Source organism: Lepidochelys kempii, chromosome 1, assembly GCF_965140285.1.
Source record: "Lepidochelys kempii isolate rLepKem1 chromosome 1, rLepKem1.hap1, whole genome shotgun sequence".
Taxonomy (NCBI): domain Eukaryota; kingdom Metazoa; phylum Chordata; order Testudines; family Cheloniidae; genus Lepidochelys; species Lepidochelys kempii.
The window spans coordinates 198,261,092-198,275,084 of record NC_136380.1 but is presented as its reverse complement, the minus strand read 5'-3'; the positions used below and the strand labels follow the sequence as shown (position 1 = coordinate 198,275,084).

Sequence of the window (13,993 nt, the reverse complement as noted above, 5' to 3'; positions counted from 1 at the left end):
AGCTATGCTATTCACGCAGCTGAAGTTGCGTCTCTTAGATAGACCCTGCCTGGTAGTGTAGACAAGCCCTAACTGTCTGTCGTACAGGCATTGTGGGATGGTTTCTAAAAGGCAGCAACAGTTGATGTAATCAACACAGTGTCTACACTGATACTGCATCAACATAACTACGTCAAACTAAGCGCTACACCTCTCATGGAGGTGGAGTTATTAGGTCAGCATAGCAAGCAAGTTACGTCAGTGGGAGCGACATTTTAGCGTAGACGCTTACAGAGTTAGGCTGATGTAAGTTGCCTTGCATTGACCTAACTTGGTAGTGTAGACCAGGACTAGTAACTGAGCTGACCCCAAAACAGAGCTGCCTGAGGCACTTAAACTGTGCTAGGCGCTGCCAACCTGTGACTATTCAAACGAGCGCAAAGGGGCAACCAGCAGTGAGAATTCCTAAATCCTGCGGGTTTCAGAGTAACAGCCGTGTTAGTCTGTATTCGCAAAAAGGAGTACTAGTGGCACCTTAGAGACTAACCAATTTATTTGAGCATGAGCTTGCATGTAGCTCACGAAAGCTTATGCTCAAATAAATTGGTTAGTCTCTAAGGTGCCACAAATACTCTAAATCCTGCAGTGGTTTGAAAGGAGGGCACCAACAGGCTGGTAGGTCTTGGAGGTTGGGCTAGGCTGGGCCCCCTTATTGGGCCCCCTGTGGCCATACCTGTGAGTAAAATACAAATGAAAGAGATACAGGACTAGTGTCCGATTGAAACGCCCTGCAAAATCCATCACCCCCTTCCCAACTGCAAAGGAGTGAGCCTGCCAGTTTACATGTCTGAGCCCGGGGGGCAGAGACCGTGCCGTGAGCCCGCAGTCCGGGATTGGCTCTCTGCACACATTCAAGAGCCCAGAGAAGCGCCCCTGCCCAGACGCTCCCCCCGCCCCGCCGCTCAGTGCCACATCACTCCAGCCTCCGCCGTCCCCGCCCTCCCCCTGCAGAGGGCGGCTGGCCTGAGTGCTGCACGCCGGCCCGGGAGCCCAGAGACTGACGGCGCCGGGAGCCCATGGGAAGGCGCCGAGAAGGCAGCGCTCCCAATGAAAGGCAATCGGGGGGCGGTGCAGACAGGCGGCGCTGGACTTTAGCGCCCAGCGGTGCAGCCAGCTGAGGGACAGCTGGGCAGCTGCGGCGGGGCCCGCATCCTCTGCAGACGACAATTTGAGGCGTTCTCTACGGGCTGCGAAGAGGACGCGGGGCAAGGGGGTGTTAATGTTTCACTCCCACTCGGAGATGGGAGGCGGCGGGGACTCGGCGCACAGCTGGACGGTAAAGGTGGCTGAAGAGCAAGGCACCAGCCGCAGATTGGTCTCAGTTCAAGTTTAAACGGGCAAGAAAGCGGGAGGAAGAAATTGCAAAGAAACAGACCAAGATAGGTAAGGGGTTGCTTAATATATGTTAAAACTTTGTACCGGCTGTGGGGAGGGAAGAAATCGGTCCGTGCCTCAAAGCAGATGCCGCCGGCCCCTGCACGAGAGCTCCGATTTAAAAGCATTTGAGCGGCGGTAAAGGTGTTCCCTTCCTGCATCCCCCAAATTATTTGCTTTTAAATCCTGGTGTGCTGTCTGCTGGGTGGGCAGCATTTCCTTCGAGGAGGAGGGTTGCATCCAGCAACGTGTGCTCTCAAACACTGCCTTCCTTACTCTAGACTAGTGTCTTGCATTCTCTCGCTTGTACAAACACTTTCAAACAAGCCACCCCTGATTAATCAGACTAGTGTGGACTAGTGGTTAGAGCAAAGGACTAGGAGTTTTGTTTCCTAGATTCTTGGGTACTATTCCTGGCTCTGGGTAGTTGCTCTGAGGACTAATCGACATCCTTAACTTTTGTTGAGATCCTCTGCTGAAAAATGAGAAGTGCATAGCCGGAGAATCATAGAATCATAGAATATCAGGGTTGGAAGGGACCCCAGAAGGTCATCTAGTCCAACCCCCTGCTCGAAGCAGGACCAATTCCCAGTTAAGTCATCCCAGCCAGGGCTTTGTCAAGCCTGACCTTAAAAACCTCTAAGGAAGGAGATTCTACCACCTCCCTAGGTAACGCATTCCAGTGTTTCACCACCCTCTTAGTGAAAAAGTTTTTCCTAATATCCAATCTAAACCTCCCCCACTTGCAACTTGAGACCATTACTCCTCGTTCTGTCATCTGCTACCATTGAGAACAGTCTAGAGCCATCCTCTTTGGAACCCCCTTTCAGGTAGTTGAAAGCAGCTATCAAATCCCCCCTCATTCTTCTCTTCTGCAGGCTAAACAATCCCAGCTCCCTCAGCCTCTCCTCATAAGTCATGTGTTCTAGACGCCCAATCATTTTTGTTGCCCTTCGCTGGACTCTCTCCAATTTCTCCACATCCTTCTTGAAGTGTGGGGCCCAAAACTGGACACAGTACTCCAGATGAGGCCTCACCAATGTCGAATAGAGGGGAACGATCACGTCCCTCGATCTGCTCGCTATGCCCCTACTTATACATCCCAAAATGCCATTGGCCTTCTTGGCAACAAGGGCACGCTGCTGACTCATATCCAGCTTCTCGTCCACTGTCACCCCTAGGTCCTTTTCCGCAGAACTGCTGCCTAGCCATTCGGTCCCTAGTCTGTAGCGGTGCATTGGGTTCTTCCGTCCTAAGTGCAGGACCCTGCACTTATCCTTATTGAACCTCATCAGATTTCTTTTGGCCCAATCCTCCAATTTGTCTAGGTCCTTCTGTATCCTATCCCTCCCCTCCAGCGTATCTACCACTCCTCCCAGTTTAGTATCATCCGCAAATTTGCTGAGAGTGCAATCCACACCATCCTCCAGATCATTTATGAAGATATTGAACAAAACCGGCCCCAGGACCGACCCTTGGGGCACTCCACTTGATACCGGCTGCCAACTAGACATGGAGCCATTGATCACTACCCATTGAGCCCGACAATCTAGCCAGCTTTCTACCCACCTTATAGTGCACTCATCCAGCCCATACTTCCTTAACTTGCTGACAAGAATACTGTGGGAGACCGTGTCAAAAGCTTTGCTAAAGTCAAGAAACAATACGTCCACTGCTTTCCCTTCATCCACAGAACCAGTAATCTCATCATAGAAGGCGATTAGATTAGTCAGGCATGACCTTCCCTTGGTGAATCCATGCTGGCTGTTCCTGATCACTTTCCTCTCATGCAAGTGCTTCAGGATTGATTCTTTGAGGACCTGCTCCATGATTTTTCCAGGGACTGAGGAGAGGCTGACTGGCCTGTAGTTCCCAGGATCCTCCTTCTTCCCTTTTTTCAAGATTGGCACTACATTAGCCTTTTTCCAGTCATCCGGGACCTCCCCCGATCACCATGAGTTTTCAAAGATAATGGCCAATGGCTCTGCAATCACAGTCGCCAATTCCTTCAGCACTCTCGGATGCAACCCGTCCGGCCCCATGGACTTGTGCACGTCCAGCTTTTCTAAATAGTCCCTAACCACCTCTATCTCCACAGAGGGCTGGCCATCTCTTCCCCATTTTGTGATGCCCAGCGCAGCAGTCTGGGAGCTGACCTTGTTAGTGAAAACAGAGGCAAAAAAAGCATTGAGTACATTAGCTTTTTCCACATCCTCTGTCACTAGGTTGCCTCCCTCATTCAGTAAGGGGCCCACACATTCCTTGGCTTTCTTCTTGTTGCCAACATACCTGAAGAAACCCTTTTTGTTACTCTTAACATCTCTGGCTAGCTGCAGTTCCAGGTGCGATTTGGCCCTCCTGATATCATTCCTACATGCCCGAGCAATATTTTTATACTCTTCCCTGGTCATAAGTCCCACCTTCCACTTCTTGTAAGCTTCTTTTTTATGTTTAAGATCCGCTAGGATTTCACCATTAAGCCAAGCTGGTCGCCTGCCATATTTACTATTCTTTCGACTCATTGGGATGGTTTGTCCCTGTAACCTCAACAGGGATTCCTTGAAATACAGCCAGCTCTCCTGGACTCCTTTCCCCTTCAAGTTAGTCCCCCAGGGGATCCTGGCCATCCGTTCCCTGAGGGAGTCGAAGTCTGCTTTCCTGAAGTCCAGGGTCCGTATCCTGCTGCTTACCTTTCTTCCCTGCGTCAGGATCCTGAACTCAACCAACTCATGGTCACTGCCTCCCAGATTCCCATCCACTTTTGCTTCCCCCACTAATTCTACCCGGTTTGTGAGCAGCAGGTCAAGAAAAGTGCCCCCCCTAGTTGGCTCCTCTAGGACTTGCGCCAGGAAATTGTCCCCTACGCTTTCCAAAAACTTCCTGGATTGTCTATGCACCGCTGTATTGCTCTCCCAGCAGATATTAGGAAAATTAAAGTCACCCATGAGAATCAGGGCATGCGATCTAGTAGCTTCCGTGAGCTGCCGGAAGAAAGCCTCATCTACCTCATCCCCCTGGTCCGGTGGTCCGGTGGAGAACTGAGGGATAGCAGAGTACCCTCATTTGTGACCTGTGCAATGTGTCTGTTATAGGCAAGCGGTACTGACACTCAGTCTAGAGTACTTTCAGATACTACATATCTCTTACTTTGTTATGGGATTCTATAATAATGCGCTTCATTTTAAACCCATAAATATTCTGAACTATTCCATTCAAAGCATGGGTCACTTCTTACTTCAGTTACTATAAATCATTTACTTCAGCAATTCTGAATCATGAAATGGAGGCTGCTGAAAATATTATGGATGTGAGTGAAACAAATCCTACTTAGTTTTAAGTGGCTGGCACTGTTTACCTTTCTCCCTCATTCTTGGGTCTTTCAGGTTGAGAGAAATCTGTGTTTCGTCTTCAGTTTCTAGCTGAAAGAATTGAATTGGAATTTAATAACCATCACTTATTAAATGTTAGAAACTCTCAAACTACCAGGCTCCCTATTTTACTTTATTTTGTTTAAAATCTCTGAGTGCTCCGTGTTATTCCAGTTTTCAGAAATCACTCATTCTCCTCCTCTGATAGTTCTATAACTGTATACATTCAGGTTTCAGAGTAGCAGCCCTGTTAGTCTGTATCCGCAAAAAGAAAAGGAGGACTTGTGGCACCTTAGAGACTAACATTTAAAATTATAAATTTGTTAGTCTCTAAGGTGCCACAAGTCCTCCTTTTCTTTTTGTATATGTTCACTGAATTGCATATTTCAAATATTTTTTTACCTGTTTAGTAGGCAGTTTTTAGAATTTTCAGCAGTTGGCAACTGAAATGTGCAAGAAGTTAAAGTTTTAAAGCATTTTATACCTCTGCATTTTTAAATCAGAGTTTGAGTGATCATTTTGTATTTGCACACCTGCTACTTGTGTTTTGTCCGGTGTTATAACTTTATTCTGATAGTATTATGATCTTATGTAACTGTTTTTGTTCATCTGTTGAATAATGGCACACACTGTAGTTTGAAAGTTACCATAAGTAGGTCACGATTGTAAACAGAAATGTGTTGGTGTTGCTTTTGAGGACAGATTGATCATTCACACTAAAATCACCTTTTCTAATTCAAATTAGAGCTGGATGAAATTTTGTCAGTGAATAGTTTATTTGCTGAAAAACATAGTTTTGGTTGACCTGAAACTAGTCAATGTGTCGAGTTCACTGAATGAATAGTTTTGACCGGACTGAAAAATCAAAATGTTTCAGTAACGTCAAAATGAAACATTTGATTCTGAGCCAACTCAGTTTTTGTTTTACTTCATAATTTGCTGAAAATATTAAAAAGAAGTTGTTTTCAGTTTGACCCAAATGAAACTTTTTTCAATTCTTTGGAATTGCCAGCGAACTGAAAAATCCATTTTTCGCCCTGCTCTAATTCAAATGTCTTACAACATTCAGCATTACTTAGGTAGGCTTTCCCCATATTTATCCTCTGTGGGTGGAGTAGGTTAATATTAGAGATATTTTTGGTCTGTGGAGAATATGGGTGGAAACAAGGAGAATTACTGTAGGGATAGAATAGTAAAATGGAGTGAATGATTGAAGCTATCTTTGGATAAACCTTATTTTTGACTTACTGTTGGCTGTTTTCTATCTTCTCTTGAATATTGTACCTTTCTGTGACTATCCCTTTTTTCATTTACAGCAGCAAGTGGCCAGAGCAGTAGCATCAAAAGATTTAAAGGCTTTCTCCAGTTCATTAGTCTTAAGACACTGTTGAACCAGGATTTGTCAATGGCAAAACTCCTATTGATGCCAGTGGGAACAGGATAGGATGGCCTATCTTCTGCTCCTTAGTCACCACAGAGCCATACCGTATTTAGTTATAGCAGAGAGCAATAGAGATTATTATCCTCCTCCCTTCCTAGATGCTCACTGGACTGGGCAAAACTCTTGTGGCCTTGGTAATTTGCTTGGCAGACTTTCCACACATAAGTAAGCAGTTTCCATTAAAAGCTCTTAGTTTGTACTGTGCAAAGAAATGAGTGGTATGCCCATTCTTTACTACAGGGCAGGGTACAGTACAGGCCATGCTTAAGAGTCCAGCTCCACCTTTCTTCCCAATGGAAAAGAAAAAAAAGCTGTAGGTATGATCATAACAATATGTTCACTTGTTAATCGGAGTGCCAGGCTGATTCTTGGTCACTCTTTTCTCCAGTTCAGGAAGTGGGTTAACACTTCATTCACATTGCTGAGCCTTTGTAATTCTTTTCACCTCACTTCTTCAGCACTAACTTTTTAACTAGGCTAAGCCTGGACTAGGACATCTTATAACTTTGTATTTCCCCATATTGTTGTGCCTGTTGCTTTCTCTACAGGGGCTCAGAGTCAAGACACGTCTAAAATTGGGGTCTGTTGAAGTCAGTGATGATGCTTGGCTGTATCTTGGAGGAACATTTGGCCTATTACTTGTAGCCATTGATTTAGTTAATCTATTAAGACCTTATCCTGTGGCTACTCTGTGGGTAGCATTCTTACTGTCTTCAGTAGGGTTTCTGCCTGAAGAAGGGCTGCAGCATTGAGTCCTCTTATGCTCTAGCCATCATTTTGGAGGATTTTTCATTTCCTACTAATGTTACTATCATTACCAAATGCCCATGTAGTCACTACAATGTCCAAGGTGCTCTGTTAAACAGGGAATATCCCTGCTTCTGGGGTTCATATGCCTGGGGTGCATTGGGCTTACTTACAGGTCAGGTTTTCAGACTTAACAATACTGTTTGTGTGGTGTGCCCAGGCCTTCTTCCTCCAGCTCTCTTCCCTGCCCCATATGGCTTTTTGCATCTCCTCACAGTAGTGCCTGCCAGGGGCAGTATGCTTATTCAGCTACATGAGGGTCAGCACGCTGAGCACACTGTCTCTCACAGGCCTTATCTTGAGGAGAAGACTTCCAACAGCAGAAAAACACGAGTCTCATGGAAGAGGGAGGGGAACAGGCTATGCCACTGGGCCTAGCCTCAGCTCACATGAGTGCTCCTGCTCTTCTCAGCCCAAGTGTTTTGCTGGATGCAGCTGGCCTGATGGCAATTAGCCATATGGCAGTCTCCTGCTCTCCCATTACACCGTGTTGGTTCAGTACCTAGCATAATGGGGTCCTGGTCCATGGCAGGAACTCACAGGAGCTACCATAATACAAATAAATAATAACAGGGCAGTATCACCAGCCTCAAGCATTCAAAACTCATGGGTCAGGCCCCTCAAAATTATGAGACTCAAACATACATTTTTGGTCTTTTTATTTGTCTTCTGTTTTCTGAGCTGTTAGCGTTCATGTTTTTCAGCTTTTCTCCACAGCCATGAAAGTTAGAAATGTTTTCTAAATGAAAGCTGAGATTCTCACATGAGTTTGGAAGCTGGGGCTTTAAGAAAAACACTAAGTATTGTGAGACTTGTTCTGTAATCACAAGAGTTAGCAACACTGCAGTGCAGTCTTCCATGAGGAGTCTAGAATGCATTTGGGGTGGCTTAGGTGTCTCCCTTCTCTCCTGTTCCTAACCTCATTTGCTTTTAGCAGCAGAAGGTGACAGTAATCAAATGGCATGAGCATCACCTGCTGCTCACTCTGCTTTTAGCCTGGTTCACGGCCAGCTGATATAGCCTGTGGTGCGGCAGGGCCATCTTTGAGAATGTTGACAAGAACAGTCAAACAGGCTATGGCCCTGTCTATCTCTGAGGTTAGTCCTGATTCAGCAGTAGCAGCCAGCAACCAGTATAGCTGCTGCCCAGGGAAACCTGAAATGTAGATGAGGAAAGCTGCCAATTGTACAGGATGAGTTAATTTTGCTTGAAACAGGAATAAGAAGAAATGGTGTAAATCATAGCTTTCTTTGTCTTCTCCAGATGCTGGACACAGATTGCTAAATCCCAAGTATTGACAAAGTAATGACATCTCATGCTCTATGTGTTATTGACTGTAGTGTGGTTCAGGAAGGAATTTCTTTTTTCCACTTCTGCTCATAAGTTTCCCATGTTGACTTTTCATCTTTCCCTGCAGCATCATGTGTTGGCCAATCCTGGAGCAAGCATACTGGAGCTGATGGTAAAAAGTTTGTAAAATACTAAGTGTGCAAGTATAAATTGGAATGAATCATCTGGTGAACCTGGAGATAAGAACAGTCATTATATTGTTTATTATAGCCCATAAATGTACTAAGTGCTTCAAAAATGGCTCCTGCTTCATAACACAATCTAAATTGTAGATAGACCACAACCTCTAGGATGACAGACCGAAGCGAGGGATGTGGTGAGGAAGCCAAGGTTTATTGTAATGAGGTTACATGGGTACTCAGTTTATACAAGCCCATATCAGGGATTTGGAGCAATCAAATTTCTGAATTGCTCCACTCCAGCTCCGCTCCAGCACCAATAGTGACTGCTCCAGCTCCGCTCCGACTCCGCTCTGGTGCTCCGACTCAAATTAGTTTTTAACTAAATAAAAAAGTGCATACTGTAATTTTGAAAAAACATTATTTTTATTAAGACTTTTAAAACAATTTAAATTTCATCAACAATGATGCAAACTAGAATCATTCATAATTTATTCTCTAAAAAATTATTGAAGCAATCAAGTCGTCTTTCATAGTCTGCTGCAAATCATTTAAAATTAACTTTAAAGCAAAAAGCAGTCGCTCTACACAAGCTTGAGTTGTTGGCATGCTCGAAGGAATTCTACAGGCAGCCTGAATGCGGTGTGGGTAGCTGTGAATGACCTCAAAAACAGACTTAACTTTTAGCCTACCAATAGACTCCATCGCCTCACAATCTTGAATAATGCTTCATTACAATTATGAATCGCAGAAACTCGCCGGCGTCTTTCTTATTTATCCAATTCCTTGTCGAAGGCATCATCTTCTGAAGAATTGGTGCTTGAATTATCTCCATTTCCCAGTGATGGTTGAAGACGTCTCAGGGATGGACGCTCGAACAAGTTCAGAGTGGAGACAGAAATTTGAGAACAGCCTGCTATTTCTGAAGGATGTGAACTTTCTGAAACCGCAAATTCGATTGTTGATGACTCCTTTTGTTGTGTTTCATTTTCTTCAACCGAGTTCAAATGTAGCAATGGATTTTGTTTTTTGAATCATTGAGCAATATCAAGGAGCCCTTCCTTTGCCTTTGGTATTTCCCTTGAGGTAAGAAGAATCCGATACTGTGGGTCAACATAAACTCCATCAAGGAAATGAATATTGTTAAAAAAGCTTCTCTTTGCATTTCTGCATGGAGGATAGAGTTCCTTCTGCAATTTGTCCACCATTTTCTTGCAAGAATTTGGACAGTTTTCGCCATTCCTTCATTAAAACTCCTGGGGTTACATTGGCAGCTTGAAGATTCACAGTTGTTTGGTTTGGCTTTGCCAAGAGGTCTCGCAGGTTCTTCACTTCGTCCCATTCAGCTTTTGTTAACTTGTGTTCTCTTGTTCCCGCAGCAGACACTTGTTCACAGTAAGATTGAAAAATGAGAAGCCGATCAGTCATTGCAAATGTTGAACCCCAGTGAGTCACAGTATCCAATGATTGAGTTAGCCCATGTGGATCAAGCAGAACTCTTCGAATACTTGGGGTTCGTAGTTTGACAACGACTTGTCTAATTTTTGCCAGAAATTTCTTCGCATGTTCTTTGTTCAGTCCATCCCAGATTGCCAACTGAAGAGTGTGAATACCACACCTCATCAGTTGGACTTTTGAGTCGTCCTCATGAAGCCATGTTGGAAGTATGAGGCTACGGTCATTAACCCATTGCGCAGCAGCATCCATGTTGAGTTCAATTTTATCCATTCCTTTAGTTCCTTCATCAGGCAAAATAGCTTCAGTTCTGTCCACATCGCTGTGCTCAGAGGTAGAAATGGTTTCATTGTCCTAGCTGAAATTTTTGATGGCACACGTCATGTTTGCTGCATTGTCAACGCAGATGTTCAGCACTTGCATTTCATTGATCCCAAATTTTCCTAAAATAGCTTTTACTTGACTTTTCATGTATGAAGAATTGTGACTCCCTTCAGTGTTGATTATGTCCAAGGTTTTTACCACAGCTTTGTCTTTTCCTTCTTCATAGTACTGAGCATTGATTACAAGGAAACTTCTGTTTCCACGCGTTGCCGCATCCATTTTCAGGTAGCACAATTTTTGCTCCAAAGCTTCCTTGAGCTCTTCGCGACCAGACTCAGCTGTGCTGACAACTAAATGACGAACCGCATCGTGCCCCATCGAAATGCCAAGCTGCCGACCCATTTCACCTGCAGTTTTTTGGAATCATTTGTTCTTTAGCCGGAAGGTAGTGAGCGGTGTTGAACTCAAGCAAACCATTTCCATCAGCCCAGCACGGAAAGTATTGGCATCCATGGTGACTGTAATCTTTGAGGACTTCAGGTCAAGTTTTGTTTGCTCAATTTTGGGTTTCTTTTCAGATGAAGCTCCACAACCTATCTTTTCTCCAGGAGTTTTCAAAGAGCCAGATGAACCTCATTTAGGTGTGTCAGCTTTCTGTTTTTCCTAATCTTCCGGGTCCTTTTTTGTAACCAGAGCTGCATAGTTTTCAGGATGGTTACGTTTTACCTGCCGCCAAAGGTTGAAACTTTTCATGGCACTTGCTTCACTTAACTTGAAGCTACATGGTTTGAGCTTGCCATTCACTTCCTTTTCCACCTTGCACATTGCCAATTTCCTCTTTGCTTTTCCCAAAAGCCAAAATTTGGGCTTTTCAAATTCAAAAGTAAAGACTTTGTTGAGATCCTTTTCCGTAAATCAGCTATCAATCATGGGGGCAGATTTGATTTTTTTGTTGAAGCCATGGCCAAATCTTCTTGTGCTGTTACCGCATCCAAATGTTTCTTGTTATCATCTTCAAAAAGCAATGAACAAAAGCATTACATTTTTTTATAATGTACCTGCTTGTGATATCTTAACCACTTAAGGTACTTTGAATTTATTTTGGATTTTCTGGACAAAAATGATCGCATTTTCTTTTTACACAAAATTATTATTAAAGTATATTTTAATATTTTAACATTTCTTGCCATTTTAATGAAGTAAGAAGTATTTTAATATACATAATATAAATTTTTATTTATAAATTGCAAGTTAGTTTTTCTTATGAAATTTTGTGGTAAAAATATTCGAAATATTTTCCAAGTTTTTAATTAATATCTCAAAAATGCTTTAATATACATATATCAATGAAATTTGGTATGTGCCCTAGCATTAGTCCGTGCTATCGCTATTCTGCAACATTAATTGTTGGGAAGTAACGAGGCTACATGTTACAAGAAAATAAACTTTAACAGGAAAGCAGATTCAAATTGCAAGTACAGTCCTTTTAGTAAAGAGAGGAAATTTTTGGAAATATGTTTTTGCTTCATCAGCCTGAATAGATTATACAAGATAGAGCAAATAACAGGTTCTATCTTGTATAATGTTTCCAGACTGTTGAAGGAAAAACATATTTCCAAAAATTTGCTGTCTTTACTAAAAGGACTGTGCTTGCAATTTGAATCCGCTTTCCTGTTAAAGTTTATTTCCAACGTTCTATCATACAACAGCATTCAAATAAAATTATTTAAACTACAGGCGCTATGAACTGGGGGGACTAGGCCAAGTTTATTTAACATTTTTTAAATCTTCGACTGTTTAACAGATACGACCCTGGAATATGATTTAATGCTAAAACATGCATTAAAATGGTACTCTTAATTTATTTTGTATAATTAACCGTTTCTGAGAAAACTGTTTAAAAATTTTAATCTGCTTAGATGCTTAGAATGATACAAACAATTTTACTTATTACTTATTTTTCAACTTTGGAACCATAAATTTAAAACGTAATAATAAATAATAAAAAATTATTAACTTATTATGGAACATAATAGTACTGCTCGTAACCAGGGGCAGTCGACGACAAGCCTTTCTTGAAATATGAAATAAAAATGACCAACCACCAGATCGGGATGCCTATGGTTTTAATAATTTTGGATAATGTAATATGGTAGCACATACTAACGCTAAGACACAGGCATAATTTCATTACTTTATTGAAGTGTTTTTGAGATATTAATCAGAAATTAACTTTTCATCACCTTAGGAAGAAACGTTTTTTCTTAAAATGACCTAAGGATTCACCCCCAAAGTTGTGCTGGACATTTTCCAATCACTCTGGATATATCACAAAAATCACTCCTAATTTATGTAAAAATGTTTACTGTATATTTATATACCTGCTGCACACAACTTTTTCAGTAAATTTAAAATGACAAACAACGCTACCAAAAGACCATTGAACAGATGACATATAAAATAAGTCCGCCAGAGTGATATGGGAGCATGTACAAATGAACAATTGTACCGGTAACGGGATCCTGTGTGAGAAATGAGCTTAAGTGGTTAATATCTTTTGTGATACCTTAATATATCAATAAAGAAAAACATTTTTTTGCAATATACCTGTTTGTGATATCTTAAATGTTGCATCTTGCGTCACACTTTTCTGTAATCGCAGTACTCAGCGCGTCTCGTTGATCAACCCTTCAGAAAGAAGTATCTAACTATCTAACTAATCTACACGAGTACGTTCTCGCCTAACCTTGACACAAGGGTGGGAGCAGTCTGCAGCGTTGCTGGGTGTCTCATAATTATCTGATTCTTTAATAAAACATATCTCCAAAAAACTTTGTAATTTTGTATCTGTACATCAAATCTTGATTTCAGCCGAAGTGAGAATAACTGTGATATATTACGTAAAGTGCTAAAGTAGATGTTGATATCAGTTTTTATACAATCTGAAACTTTTTGGCATCTTCAGGACTTTCTTGCTAAATATCATTCATTTTGGATTGAAAATGGGAAAAAAAAAAAAAACCGGAACAGTGGAGCAGCCAAGATTTTCTGTGCTCCAGCTCTGTTCCAGCTCCGGGCACAAACCTGCAGCTCCACTGCTCTGCGCTCCAGCTCCGGGCTCCGCTCCAAAGCCCTGCTCCACGTAGTGTGTGTTTGTATTGCTTATCACAGAATTAAGTTTTCAGAGATTTAAATGGGGAGAGTAGCAGCTTTGCAGGCCAATGTCAGGCGAGTGTTCTATGAAAAGAGGTTATCATGGGGGTGGGTTGGGAAGAGCAGATGCTTGTGGGAGAAGTGGCTGGAGGGGACACCAAGGCTGGCACCACTGGAGTATCTACATGCAAACTTCATTCAACTTGAACAATGAATATACAGATCAGTTTTACATTCTCGTTCTCATGTACTGTATGATGCTGTAATGTTTAGGTTTCACAGGCTGCAGGGGAATCTTTAAATCCAAACACAGGTTTTTAAACCTTTCTACTTATCTTAAATTTGAAAAAATCTTAATTTTGCAACCTGACATAATATCTTTTTGTTTTAAGATGCTATATTTGCCCTGATAAAACTGTTTTAAGAGCTACCGATACCTCCTAGGAAAAATAACAACTAGTTAGAGGCACCTTTGCCTGTCATATCATGAATGTGTCTGATCAGAGATAGTTGCATGAAAATTGGGTCTTCATTCTGAAGAGTGTATGTGTTCCGGCTGCTTA

At 42.4% G+C, this 13,993-nt stretch overlaps 1 protein-coding gene across 1 annotated transcript in view; it reads left to right on the top strand.

The window, feature by feature from the left end:
- The first annotated feature begins 1,297 nt into the window (after positions 1–1,297).
- TMEM45A (transmembrane protein 45A) overlaps positions 1,298–13,993 on the top strand; it is a 33,070-nt gene continuing 20,374 nt past the window's right edge. The window contains exon 1 of the mRNA XM_073328861.2: positions 1,298–1,422. The gene's annotated coding sequence lies outside the window, so the exon portion shown is untranslated. The remainder of the gene's footprint in view (positions 1,423–13,993) is intronic.